This window comes from Silene latifolia, chromosome 1, assembly GCF_048544455.1.
Source record: "Silene latifolia isolate original U9 population chromosome 1, ASM4854445v1, whole genome shotgun sequence".
NCBI classification, from domain to species: domain Eukaryota; kingdom Viridiplantae; phylum Streptophyta; class Magnoliopsida; order Caryophyllales; family Caryophyllaceae; genus Silene; species Silene latifolia.
In genome coordinates this window covers 183312202-183327897 of record NC_133526.1, presented here as the reverse complement: position 1 = coordinate 183327897, position 15696 = coordinate 183312202, and the positions used below count along the sequence as shown (strand labels likewise).

At 35.0% G+C, this 15696-nt stretch overlaps 2 long non-coding RNA genes across 2 annotated transcripts; both read right to left on the bottom strand.

The window, feature by feature from the left end:
- Positions 1–5997: 5997 nt before the first annotated feature.
- On the bottom strand, positions 5998–8398 carry LOC141613984 (uncharacterized). Its single transcript, XR_012529299.1, has 3 exons — positions 8321–8398; positions 8164–8224; positions 5998–6113 (listed from the first exon to the last, which is right to left on the bottom strand). It is a non-coding gene; the product is annotated as an uncharacterized LOC141613984 (long non-coding RNA).
- Positions 8399–12149: 3751 nt separating this feature from the next.
- Positions 12150–14548, bottom strand: LOC141613956 (uncharacterized). Its single transcript, XR_012529298.1, has 3 exons — positions 14471–14548; positions 14314–14374; positions 12150–12265 (listed from the first exon to the last, which is right to left on the bottom strand). It is a non-coding gene; the product is annotated as an uncharacterized LOC141613956 (long non-coding RNA).
- Positions 14549–15696: the final 1148 nt, after the last annotated feature.

Here is a 15696-nt window from a genome sequence, read left to right as displayed (position 1 = left end):
ATATGAGATTACCAGCAGGATTTAAGTTGCCCGAAGCAACAAAGCCTGGTTCTCGAGAACAGTTCTCTATCAAATTGAATAGATCTCTATATGGATTGAAACAATCCGGACGCATGTGGTATATAATCACCTCAGTGAGTAACTATTGAAAGAAGGCTAGAAGAATGATCCTATTAGCCCATGCATTTTTATTAAGAGATTTGGATTGGGATTTGTTATAATTGCAGTGTATTTTGATGATTTAAATATAATCGGGACTCCGGCAGAGATTCCGGTAACAGTTGAATATTTAAAGAAAGAGTTCGAAATGAAGGATCTTGGAAAGACAAAATTTTGTTTGGGTTTACAAATTGAACATTTAAATAGTGAAATTTTTGTGCATCAAACAACATACACGGAAAAGGTATTAAATAAGTTTTGTATGGATAAAGCACATCCTTTGAGTAGCCCAATGGTGGTAAGGTCACTCGATAAATATAAGGATCCTTTTCGTCCTCGGGGAAATGAAGAAGAAATTCTTGGTCCTGAAGTACCGTACTTAAGTGCAATAGGGGCATTGATGTACCTTGCTAGTCGTACACGACCTGACATATATCATTTTCCATTAATTTATTAGCAAGGTTTAGTTCATGTCCAACTTGAAGGCATTGGAATGGGATGAAACATGTCCTTCATTACCTTCAAGGTACGAAAGATATGAGTTTGTTCTTTTCTAAGCTAAACAAAGATGGTTTAATTGGTTTTGTAGATGCAAGTTATTTATCAGATCCTCATAGTGCTCGATCACAAACTGGATATGTTTTTACATGTGATGGTGCCGCTACTTCTTGGCGTTCGATGAAACAAACTATTACAGCTACATCTTTTAATCATTCGGAAATTTTAGCAATTCATGAAGCTAGTCGTGAATGTGTGTGGCTAAGATCTGTAATTCAACATATACGACAAGATAGTGGTTTATCTTCCAAGAAAGATGCACCTACAATTTTATATGAAGATAATAGAGCTTGTATTGCATAGTTAAAAGAAGGGTATATCAAAGGCGACAAAACAAAGCACATCTCGCTAAAATTCTTTTTCACTCACGAACTTCAGAAGAAAGGTGATATCAAAGTTATGCAAATTCGCTCAAGTGAAAATTTAGCAGATATATTTACTAAAGAACTTCCGACGGCTACTTTTAAGAAGCTAGTTCATCATGTTGGCCTACGCCGTTTTAAATATCTTGAGTGATGTATTAATGAGTGGGTAATGTGCGCTGTACTCTTTTATCCTTAACCATGGTTTTTCCCACTGGGTTTTCCTGGTAAGGTTTTAATGGGGCAGCTTCATATGCGCATTATAAGACAATATTACTCCTAACGAACATTCAAGGAGGAGTGTTATAACATATAGTATTTATGAATGTCCGTTACCACATTTGCCATAAACATTCTACGTTACACATTGAATAAGTACTCTAAATATTGTATAGGTTACTCTTCACATGTACCTATAAATAGTATGTTTATCTCATGTACAATATACACAGAATATCAATAAGAAAAACTTCTCCTCATCTACATTCGTTTCATAACAAATTTATTTTTGTAATGAAAGTACCTGAAAAACCTATTTATTATTCTTTGTTATTCCTAATGTTTTACGCCTAAATTCTAGTTATATTCTGTATCTTTTATCCGATTTTGGAACCGCATTTCGTGTCGTCATCATCAACGACATTTCAAATTATGGTTCTAGTCATAGGTTTTCAACATATGGGTTTGTAGAAATAGACTCAAATATCCTTACTTCTTTTCCATCTACATATATGGCCGCCATGACAGATCTTTTAACAATTGAAAAAAATGATGATTCTGCATGTTGTTTTTCGACTAGGATAGCTGTAACACCCCTGATTTTCGACTAAATTAGAACTAACTTTTACATATAAAACGCACCGAAATATAGAGATATTATAATTAATATACAAAGTCTAAGCAATGATAAAACAATTATTAAAAACTTTGTCGTAAAAACTTGCATTTACAAAAGTTAGAAACATGTTGTAACTTCCAAGAATCACCAATAAATAACTGCTTAACTATTTCTTGAGTTTTTATACTTTTAGAAAATACGGAGAGTTAGCGACATATGAGAACAAGAATCAATTCCATAGCTCAAATAGTCAATTTATAAGGATTTGGTGTACGATAAATTTGCGTGCTAAGAATTGGGCATTAATATTGAGGCAGACATACCAACCAGATGAGACAAGTAAAGACGGTATAAGAATAAGATGAGATATAGTAGGGTTTGACCTAAATAAGGATTGGTAACATAGGAATCATATATAATTAGGTAAGGAAGTCGGTCAAAGCAAATAAAGGTAAGACAAACTAAAATCCCCAAGAAATTCTTTACGAGAATAAATAAGTTGAGTTTGATTTGTAAATAATATTTAAGGAGTATTAGTTTAAAATATACAAATATTTGGGTATTACAATCTTCCTCTCTTAAAAGGAACTTCGTCCCCAAAGTTTGAGTTTTGAAAAATAGAACCAATTCATAAATCGTTGGTATTATAATAGCGGATGAAGATGCTCAAGGTAATAAATACCCAATATTCTAAATTATTTGCGATTTGCTCAAAATATATTTTTTTAATTACTGTCTATTGATAATCTCTATCTATCTTGTAGGTTTCAGGTTCCTAGATACACCTCAATACAGCTCAATCCAGATACTTTGAATTTATTGTAAATTTATTTATCAATTATCAAGCTATCGTTTTATATTTTTTTCCAAAGCTTTTACGATTTTTCTTGATGAATTTTAGATGCAGTAGTCAGTCGGCCAACTGCCGCGTAAATGTTTTGCATTACCTGCTCATAAAGAGTTTGTTGTCATGTTTCATATCTAAGAACACCTGCGTATTTGAGATTTTAAAAATCGTGTTATGTTGTATAGTCAATATTTGAATCATTCATTAAGTAGTTAAGCCACCTCCTATTTTATAGTGCTTGTAACTTGTATTTGTCATGTTTTTCTAATCTTTTTATATTAGTGATTCAATTTCCATACCCGTTCAAATTTGCACGAGTTCCAAACATTTTTCGTTGTGATTGTCGATGTTATTTTGAATTGAGAAATGACTCTAACATTTGAGAACAAGGTACCTATTTGGCCTTTGGTCCAAAGCATGGAAGGATAATGTAATTTACATTTTTGAAGAGTGGATAAATAATTGGGCAACATTGCAATCATGGGAGGAGAAAATGATAGTGGCAAATGAGGCTTCCAAACCTAGTGTTGTTAGGGAGTGTTTGGTTGGGAAATTTGCAATGGATTTTTTTTTATGAAAGTAATTAAACCAATTAATAGAACGTTATATGACACTTAAAAATGATACTTATAATCGATAACCAAAGAAAAATAACTTTCTTATAAACTAGGGATCTCAAACATAATCTGACAATTCAGCTCGTCCTATTTTCGCTAGCTTCATTTAGCTTTTGAGGGGATTTTTCGTTATTATGAGATAAAATTTACCTCTGACTCGTTCCAAAGATCGTTGACAGATCACTTGTACCCTTTGAAAGAATACGCTACGAACCATCAATGAATTACTCTTGACTATATTACTGATAAGACTAAACCCACGAATGAATGAAAAACCCCCAAAATAAGGGACGGAAAAACGATTCTCACCAAAAGGGAGACTTTTATTGAATAGAAGATAGATATGTATACTATTGAATGAAATTTGAAACAATTTTGGGGCTTACCATCGATCGATTGATAATCGATGGGAGCCCCGCATATAATTGGAGGTTATGGTTTTTAGAGAGTTTTTTTAGAGAGAGAGCGATGGTCTGATTTTTTTGTAAGTGGAATGGATTCTAATCATTCAAGTGTTTGGTCGGGGCATTTTGGAATGAAGTTAGAATCCATCCGGATTCTCATTCCACCTCAGTCCTCAACCCCTTAGAATCTCATATCCACCTCCTTTCCATGGATTCTAACTTCATCCCTTTATATTTATTTTTATAATGAACCAAACATGTTTTGAAAGGTGTAGAATTGGAACCCCATACTTGTATGTTTCTTATTTCAATCCATTCCATTACGAAGCAGTGAACCATACGACCCCTTAGTGTGTTGCACGATTACTATGATGGATACCTTGGCTTGTTTGTTTTTTTTCCTTTCTTTCATTGTAAACTTGTGTGAAACCCTACTCATTGTAGGTCTCTGAGTTCATCAGTTCTTATTAATAAAAAAAATAAAACACACCAATCACTTATAAAATAAAGAAAAACCGCATTTAAAGTATAACGATATCATTTTATATTTGTGCAATTGTCGTAGCTTAAGAATAAGGTTATGTTGTTTTGGGTTGAATGATGCTTAATTGAATTGAGGTGAGTTGAACTGAATTGAAATTGACAAATTCTTGCTTATGACGGAGATACCCGTCGCAAACTTGCGACGGGTCAATTACATACCATATTAATGGCGGGTCGGGGAAACAAGCTGGGGACAATTGACTGTGCGCATTTATTGAGTGATTTATGGTTTATAGTAGGATGTACTTTACTTATATTATTTTAATCTTCCTTAATTTTTCAACCCATTAAATTAATACAATAAACACAACTACACAAATTCCCATTTGATTTCCCAACCCGTCTTTTTCCTTCTACTCATTTTCATATTCAATTTCCTACTTCATCATCCTTCCTAATTCCCTTTTTTAACTTTTTCTCTCTAAAAACACAAAAAATCTTCCCATAACACAACAAACTTCCTTTTCATCTTCAACTTATTATCATTATTATTCATATTCATACATAAAAGTATCACATTTGTTAAAAGTATGAAAAAAATCACACTATAAATGAAAAACCCTAATTTATTTGATTCATCAAATGTTATGGAAATTCATACATTATTATTGAGATTAATACACAAAAATGTTACTCTTGTTAAAGGTATGAAAATATCCGTTTTGTGGGCGTCTTCGTTCCATCAAATCTGAATTCTTATTTGTTTTGTTAATGGTAACACTGTTTGATTGTATGGTAACATATTTCTACATTGTTTTAGGTTGATGAGTAGTGATTGAAAAATGATAATATATACCACTGGAATTATTTTAGGTTGATGATTGTTGTTTTAGGGCTATTTTATGTGTTGTTGTTTAGGGGCTATTTTAGGGTGGTTGTTCAATTTTTGTTGATTATAATTGAAAATTTTGCTTGAATGTGCATAGGAGCCATAATAGTATTTGTTAATTTTTGTTAATATTTTGGTGTTTTAATTTTGGTTTTTTCATTTTTACGGATTTTTTGGTGTTTTAATTTTGGTTTGTTCCATATCCTATTACATTTTTACTTAGCTTAATATGGTTCAACATGTTTATAAACTTGGACACTATGTTACTACTTGTGGATATAACTTAGTTTAGTTGATCATGATTAATGAACATATAACCGAGAATGATAACATATAGAATTAAACTGTCAACATGGTGACCAACTTAGAGAAGTTCTTGAGTAATATAAAATGTAACCAATTATCAACTATTTGTGACCGTTTTTTACTTATACATATATGGTAACATGTTATATCGATGTGGTGACAATCTATACCTGTGAAGTGTATTTGTGAAGGATATATTGTAACCAATTTCGTTGAAAATGTTGTTAAACTGAGATGGTTCCATATTTTGTTACAAAGGGTACATTTATTATTACTTGTGGATATAACTTAGTTTTATTGATTGTTATTAATGAACATATTACTGAGTATGGTGACATATACAGTTAAACTGTCAACATAATGTGTGACACCCCGCGATAACGCGGAAATATAACTAATAAATTAAAGCGGAATTTTGTGAGATTTTAAAAACTTTTAAGTTACTAGTTAAAGATTAAAACGCGGGTGCCGAAAACTAAAAGAAACAAAAACTAAAATAGACAAAATTAGGTTATTACAACCCAAGTCTAGAAAGCGGGGAAAAGATATCCCACGAATAAACAAATAAAGGGTTTCTAAATTAGAAACTAAGGTCCAAGGGTTTAGTTCTCGCTAGCCCACACGTCTTCCCCACGTAAGCATCTTCAAACCTGTCATTCATGTAAACATGAACGCCACAGTCAGTGGGGAGTAACTCAAGGTTCTCCCAGCCACAATATGTCGAAATGCAGGTAGCAAACAACATATAATCAAACATGTTAATCATGCAACATATACGATCAATAAAGAATAAGGAGATATGATGAACAATCATGGTGAAACAGGCATAATACTTTCTTAATAGAATAGGCATGGTATATGAGGATGAATGTACAATCAAGGAATAGAATCACCAAGTCAACCCACTCATGTGGACACGACTCAACAAGTGTAAGACATATACTTAGTATGAACTCAAACAAGACAACCCCCTAGACTCCAACCTCTTGGTAGGACGACGATCATAATACGGTCCTAGTCTAAACCTGGATCCGGACTCTCGGGATGGACGACACCCGATTCGACAAACGATACCAAATCGTATCCAAGACTCGAAATGTGGTACACCTAACCGTGTCCGACAGTCGAGTAACCTCAAGCGGAACCTTGTCACCTAACCGTGACCCCCGGTCCGAAGAGGCGGAAGGAAAAATAGCCCAACTCGGAAACAATGGCACCTAACCGTGACCCAATGTCCGAGGGCAAATAAATGAGGAATGTCAAGTAGTCACACAATGTAAAATGTCACACTTGAGTCACAAATAACTCATTAACAATAAATGTCTCATACTTGTCTTATGCAAATAAATATTTCATTTTATAATTTATCATGCCGGTTAAATAAAATATAATGAGTGACAATGAATAATTTACGTTATATGAAATATACGGGATAAAATGTGACCAAGTCCAAGTGACCCATTTATGAGCCCAATAATTAAATCATGTGAAATCCAATGAATGAACTAGGATAAGCCCAATAAATAAATCATGTGACAAGTCCAACAGAATAAATAAGTAAATGAACGATATTAACTAATTACGTTATATAAAATATGAGACGGAAATTAACCAGTTCAAACATGCCAAACCTAAACAAATAACCACACGAACCCAATTTATTCAACATAGCTAGCACGACTAATTTAACATGACAACCCAATTGGGTAAATACCGCAAGCCCAATAAGAGAGGCCATAGAAGCCCAACAAACAAAACTTAATGTATCCAACAATTAGAGCCAAACGAGTCCAAGTAACCAAACTAAATGAACCCATCAACTAAATCAAGTGAGCCCACAAATTAGATGTGAGGCGATATTAACGGGTTACTATATATGTAAAATACGAGACGGAAATCAAATAATTTCAAAAGGCCAAACTTTGCGCCAATGGCAAACTAATGCAACGACTCAAGGGGAAAAAGGAGTATGAGGCAAATACTATCCCATAACCATCCCGACATACACACGGCCAGGACGGGGTCACGTCACCAGCCACCAGTCCACGGTCGACCTTATCCACCACCTATCCCCACAGACGGCCACCGGTCGTGGTCGACACCCAACCACAAACACTCACCCAAATACCCAAACCAAGAGGACCACAAGACGAGTTCATGGGTAACTTGAGACGGGAGATTTACGTCGACACTTCTACTTAAAACAGCCACCAACACAAACCACAATGGCCACCAGTAACCCCCAACTCAGCCGCCCAAACGCCACCAACAGCAATCCAAAACAGAACCCCAAAACAGAGCCCAACCAGTCTCTTTTTCGGCTACAAACTGAGTCTCACAACCATCTATTCGACTCGAAATTACGACGGAAATTAAAGCAAGGTTGAGACGACAATAAACAGGATTAAAACTTGAATGACCACTGAAACTTATCACCATCATACTCGACCAAAAACCAGAATGAGAAACTAAACATACCCGCCCTTTGAGACGGAAATTATACCCAAAACAACCACCCCATACCCGATTTCATCACGGTAAACTCGACTACGAAAACACTCGGATGACCATGTAACAATGACCAAAGAACAACCACGTAAATTAGAGACATAAAGAACCAGACTTTTCAACAAATAAGAATGAAAACTGAGAAAAAGGGGCGAAATATCGACTAATTGTCGAGTAACCTATCACCGTTACCTTATCCTCGCGAATTCCAGAGTAAGAACGTCCAAAACACGAGCCTAACCTCAGTCTTCAACTAAAAGGGAAGAAAAAAACGAGTAGAAAGGGTCACAAAACCGAGTTTATAAAAGATGCCCATTTCGAAAGATTGACAAAATTAAGACTTTCTTACCTAGAAATGAGGAGGAAGAAGAGAGGAAGCCAAAGGTATAAAAATGGTGAAGTTTGGTTGAGAAATGGAGAAGGGATCTAAGGTGGGAGGTGCGTAGGAATGGCGGTACGGAAGCTGTATTGTTGCTGTTGTTGTTCTGTTCTTTCGAGAGGAAGGAGGAGAAGAATTGAGGGAGAGTGGGGACAGGGATCAGTCCTTTATAAACAATGACCATACAATAGTATTAGTAATAATATATAATATTAATAATAATAAGAATAATAAAGATATTTTGAATGTGTTGTTGGTTTTTAATTGGTCCAGATTAAAGTAGGTATAACATGAAATGTGACGGTCTAAAGTTTAGACGGAAATTAAGACGGAGATTAAGATTATTACAGTCATTATTATTATCCGACCAAAAATACGTATACATATATTATTATATAAATTGTGCCTTAAAAATATAATTTAATCGTACGTATTTTTATAAAAATGAGCTTTTATATAATACGTTTATAAAAATCTTGTTTGACATAAAATTAATTAAATTGAACAATTCAAAAATATTTAATAAAGTAATTCAAATGGCTTAATAAATTTTAAATGTCAAAATGGGAAATTCATGGGTGTTACAATCACCCCACCTTTTAAAAAGTTTCGTCCTCGAAACTTGAAAGTAGAAATGAAAGGTTATATAAAATAAAATTGGACTTTTAAAGTTGGTAACCAAAACATTAAAAGGTTACTTATCGTAAGAATTATAATTCTTCCAAAAGTTTCAAATAAAATTTTCGACAGAACCATATTCTCATCAAAGGAACGAAAGTGTTCTCGTTACGTATTCAAGAACATCACATTCCAGATCAAAGATAAGGTAAAAAGGCAAATCATTTGTATAAATTGAAAATCAAAATACTTTCAAAACATTAATGAAGAGTTTTCAAAAGTATAAGTCTCATTCATGGAACGAAATTGCTCTTGTCGTGCACACAAGAATGCCAACTTTCCAAGTCAAAGACAGTTTTAAACCAAGAACCACTCGCCGACAAGCGTAGAACAAGTTATCAAACGTCTCCAATAACAAGTTCTATCATCCGATCAACGTCAAAATCAAAAGAGAATGGCAATCCACTCAAATTTTCCTTTGCAAAAGTCCAAGTAGAAATGAAAATTTCACTTATAAACTCAAAAAGGAATCAAGTTCCTGAAATATAACATTATACTTTGACAAAGAAATCATAAATAGGTCAAAGTTAACAGAAATTGGATAAAATTTAAAGAAATCTCGGGTTCAGCAATTAAAATCATGTTAAAGAAGTCCACGCTCAAGGGACAGTTATGGGATTAAATCAAATTTTCATTTTCAAATCCTTAAAATAGGTAAGGTTTTTTTCTAAAGTAATATCAACTTTTAACAACGAATCAAAACTGGTAACTTGAAGGTTTAGAAATTGGACAAAAGAAAAGTAACTTAGATATCATAGATACAAGTATGCTAACGGGACTCAAACTTAACTAATCAAAAGAGCTACGACGAATTTTCATAGAGCAAGAATTGAAGTCAATTTAACAAGGATGTCAAAGACAGAGTGTTTATAGGCCACTAGCATCCAACTTAAGGGAGGAGCAAGATGAAGCGAGGAAAGGAGGTATTGATGGTAACGCTTATGATCAAGGAGAAAGGGAAATTAGACAACAAGGAAATGCCAGATATTCAAACCTCAAATAACAACATCATCCTGAACGGTTCCGAAAACTTCCTAACAACAAAACTCATAACTACATCACTCCCAAGGATTTCCTCAAAACTCCTATGTTACTTCATCCTAAGCTATTCCCTGAAACAAGGTACTCCACTATAAGTGTGATCTCATCACTCCAAACCCTCAAACATCTACAAACGACTTCCACAAGATCAAGATCCAAACTACTAAAAGAGTTACACTCATAATCAACTATCGACCACTATGAGTTCTCACTATGGTAAAATCCTTAATCAAAGATCATAATCCCAAGTTCCTTATACTTTCTAACATCCCAAACAAAATCTTATTCACACCCGAATTCACAAGCATAGATGATTACATTCCCCAAATTATAAAGACCACCAACCAAAAAGATAAATAGGTATTTCATACTACTTTTCCTACTCAACTTAACTCAAGTTCCATTAATCCAATTTCGACGAAAGCAAGGCTCACAAAGAATTCTCAAAGAGCATCTCACTCGCTCTACAACGTAGCCAACAATGCCATCACTCCACTAAGGAAACAAAGAGTAATAACCAGGTCCGGAAATGATAGGAAATTTCAAAGGGTACATGAACATGACGAGATGTGAGATTGAAGGAGTCAAATAATAAAGATAACTAGTTAACACCGGTAAGAGATATTAGAATTGGGGAGGTATTCAAGACAAGAAAATGACAAGTAAACTTTTATACTTAAGAATTAAATCCAACTAAGATATGAACGAAGGGAAGGAAAACGATTAATGGTACGAAAGAGGATTTTAAGGCTTAAACCAAATGCTTTCTAAGACTTAAGGTTCTCTCTAACGAGGTCACGCCTATTAGGATATTGTACCATCATGACAAAACGACCAAATCCCAAAACAAGGGTCAAGGTAAAATAAACGCTCGCTTAAGGGTTGATAAATTGGTTAGATACCTCTTCCACCTATCTCATCACATATTAGGATTTCCCTAAAGCAAATCTACCACTCAAGTATAAAAGCATCTCTTTATCTCAAGCACTCGACACAACCTCAATGTTTTTTTAAAAACCAAAGAATGAATTGACAAAGACTTCTCAACAAAGTTCTCAAGGAACAACTAACATCAAATCACATCACCAATCTATGCGGGATCATTAACATCTAAAAATGGGTTTTCTTCCAAATTCATATTCTAACCTTATCTCATGTTTACTCCTAAGGTGACGACGCTCAACCTACTAAGCTTTCATATCCCAAACATAAACAACAAAGCCAAGTTCTATAACTTTAATCACATAGGCAACTCATTCCTAACACAAAGAATCCACCAATCAATTATACTCACTTTGTCAAGGAACTAGGTATAAGAATCACTAAGTATGTCTCATCACATTACCTAAGTCTTTCTAACATCACGACCTCTCAAAACCAGGGTTAAGGGTCAAACACAAACAAACTCCACAAAAGTCAAATTATCCCACTATGGTTAACATTCCACAAAGGAAAGAGTACTTTAAAAAGGTGTTAAGGGAGGATAAGCAAGGAACAAGACACAAGTTAAGAGGGTACACGAGTAATTCCAAAGGAATAAGAAAAGAGAGTTTAGAAGAAGGATAAGCACCAAGAGATAAAGAATAAGGCAAGATACACAAAGAACGAGAAACATCTTCAAGGAAGTAGAAGCACTCTTCAAAGGTTGAACGAATCTTCAATCCTCGGCAATAGGCACTAAATCTTGATCTTCATGTAGGTAAGCTCACGGTAATTGATCCAAAGGCACAACAATTATTAAATGACAATCAACAAACATGTTAGAACCTAACAAAGAGCAAACACACCACAGACTATCACCTTAGGTCCTTAAGTCTACCCATCTCTCATTCATTATTCAAGGTCAAGTTCAATTTAAGTTTGGGGTACACGTGTGTGCGTCGGGAGCAACATATGCTCTGATACCAACTGTGACACCCCGCGATAACGCGGAAATATAACTAATAAATTAAAGCGGAATTTTGTGAGATTTTAAAAACTTTTAAGTTACTAGTTAAAGATTAAAACGCGGGTGCCGAAAACTAAAAGAAACAAAAACTAAAATAGACAAAATTAGGTTATTACAACCCAAGTCTAGAAAGCGGGGAAAAGATATCCCACGAATAAACAAATAAAGGGTTTCTAAATTAGAAACTAAGGTCCAAGGGTTTAGTTCTCGCTAGCCCACACGTCTTCCCCACGTAAGCATCTTCAAACCTGTCATTCATGTAAACATGAACGCCACAGTCAGTGGGGAGTAACTCAAGGTTCTCCCAGCCACAATATGTCGAAATGCAGGTAACAAACAACATATAATCAAACATGTTAATCATGCAACATATACGATCAATAAAGAATAAGGAGATATGATGAACAATCATGGTGAAACAGGCATAATACTTTCTTAATAGAATAGGCATGGTATATGAGGATGAATGTACAATCAAGGAATAGAATCACCAAGTCAACCCACTCATGTGGACACGACTCAACAAGTGTAAGACATATACTTAGTATGAACTCAAACAAGACAACCCCCTAGACTCCAACCTCTTGGTAGGACGACGATCATAATACGGTCCTAGTCTAAACCTGGCCAGACTCTCGGGATGGACGACACCCGATTCGACAAACGATACCAAATCGTATCCAAGACTCGAAATGTGGTACACCTAACCGTGTCCGACAGTCGAGTAACCTCAAGCGGAACCTTGTCACCTAACCGTGACCCCCGGTCCGAAGAGGCGGAAGGAAAAATAGCCCAACTCGGAAACAATGGCACCTAACCGTGACCCAATGTCCGAGGGCAAATAAATGAGGAATGTCAAGTAGTCACACAATGTAAAATGTCACACTTGAGTCACAAATAACTCATTAACAATAAATGTCTCATACTTGTCTTATGCAAATAAATATTTCATTTTATAATTTATCATGCCGGTTAAATAAAATATAATGAGTGACAATGAATAATTTACGTTATATGAAATATACGGGATAAAATGTGACCAAGTCCAAGTGACCCATTTATGAGCCCAATAATTAAATCATGTGAAATCCAATGAATGAACTAGGATAAGCCCAATAAATAAATCATGTGACAAGTCCAACAGAATAAATAAGTAAATGAACGATATTAACTAATTACGTTATATAAAATATGAGACGGAAATTAACCAGTTCAAACATGCCAAACCTAAACAAATAACCACACGAACCCAATTTATTCAACATAGCTAGCACGACTAATTTAACATGACAACCCAATTGGGTAAATACCGCAAGCCCAATAAGAGAGGCCATAGAAGCCCAACAAACAAAACTTAATGTATCCAACAATTAGAGCCAAACGAGTCCAAGTAACCAAACTAAATGAACCCATCAACTAAATCAAGTGAGCCCACAAATTAGATGTGAGGCGATATTAACGGGTTACTATATATGTAAAATACGAGACGGAAATCAAATAATTTCAAAAGGCCAAACTTTGCGCCAATGGCAAACTAATGCAACGACTCAAGGGGAAAAAGGAGTATGAGGCAAATACTATCCCATAACCATCCCGACATACACACGGCCAGGACGGGGTCACGTCACCAGCCACCAGTCCACGGTCGACCTTATCCACCACCTATCCCCACAGACGGCCACCGGTCGTGGTCGACACCCAACCACAAACACTCACCCAAATACCCAAACCAAGAGGACCACAAGACGAGTTCATGGGTAACTTGAGACGGAGATTTACGTCGACACTTCTACTTAAAACACCACCAACACAAACCACAATGGCCACCAAGAAACCCCAACTCAAAGCCCAAACGCCACCAACAAAGAATCCAAAATGTAACCCCAAAACAGAGCCCAACCAGTCTCTTTTTCGGCTACAAAATCCGAGTCTCACAACCATCTATTCGACTCGAAATTACGACGGAAATTAAAGCAAGGTTGAGACGACAATAAACAGGATTAAAACTTGAATGACCACTGAAACTTATCACCATCATACTCGACCAAAAACCAGAATGAGAAACTAAACATACCCGCCCTTTGAGACGGAAATTATACCCAAAACAACCACCCCATACCCGATTTCATCACGGTAAACTCGACTACGAAAACACTCGGATGACCATGTAACAATGACCAAAGAACAACCACGTAAATTAGAGACATAAAGAACCAGACTTTTCAACAAATAAGAATGAAAACTGAGAAAAAGGGGCGAAATATCGACTAATTGTCGAGTAACCTATCACCGTTACCTTATCCTCGCGAATTCCAGAGTAAGAACGTCCAAAACACGAGCCTAACCTCAGTCTTCAACTAAAAGGGAAGAAAAAAACGAGTAGAAAGGGTCACAAAACCGAGTTTATAAAAGATGCCCATTTCGAAAGATTGACAAAATTAAGACTTTCTTACCTAGAAATGAGGAGGAAGAAGAGAGGAAGCCAAAGGTATAAAAATGGTGAAGTTTGGTTGAGAAATGGAGAAGGGATCTAAGGTGGGAGGTGCGTAGGAATGGCGGTACGGAAGCTGTATTGTTGCTGTTGTTGTTCTGTTCTTTCGAGAGGAAGGAGGAGAAGAATTGAGGGAGAGTGGGGACAGGGGACGGGTCCTTTATAAACAACAGCCATACAATAGTATTAGTAATAATATATAATATTAATAATAATAAGAATAATAAAGATATTTTGAATGTGTTGTTGGTTTTTAATTGGTCCAGATTAAAGTAGGTATAACATGAAATGTGACGGTCTAAAGTTTAGACGGAAATTAAGACGGAGATTAAGATTATTACAGTCATTATTATTATCCGACCAAAAATACGTATACATATATTATTATATAAATTGTGCCTTAAAAATATAATTTAATCGTACGTATTTTTATAAAAATGAGCTTTTATATAATACGTTTATAAAAATCTTGTTTGACATAAAATTAATTAAATTGAACAATTCAAAAATATTTAATAAAGTAATTCAAATGGCTTAATAAATTTTAAATGTCAAAATGGGAAATTCGCGGGTGTTACATAATGAACTGTTTATTAAATTTGTGAAGTAATATAAAATGTAACCATTTATCAAATGTTTGTGATCATTTCTTCCAGTTGTATTATGGTAATATTATTCTCTTGACATGGTGACATTATGTATGTTTCGATATTTTTTGTGCAAATAAGTCCACGGCTGAACCTGAACCTGCCACTGAGGACCCCAAGTACAACCAACGCTACACACGCATGACGATAAAAAAGGTCAAAAGACCGTGGGTGATGCTGCAAAAGGTGGAGGTCGTGCCAAGAAACATGTGTTTTTGGGCACTTAATTTGACATGCTTAATGGTTGTGTTAAAACAGTTGTTAATTAAGTTGTATTAATGTAAAACTATGACATGTGTTTCATGTTTAGGGAACTTGTTTTCATTATTTTACCATTTAAATCAGTATTTTACCTATGACATTGTATATGTTATCATTTTTGCACAAACTGTTACCATATTAAAATTGGTAACATAATTGATAAATATGCAAACAAATTGTTATTCTTTGTGTATTACTTATGCTAGTGTATTTTACATATTATGCTCATATCTTTTGTCAATATGTTACCATTAAAAGAGGAATTAGACATGGAATTGTA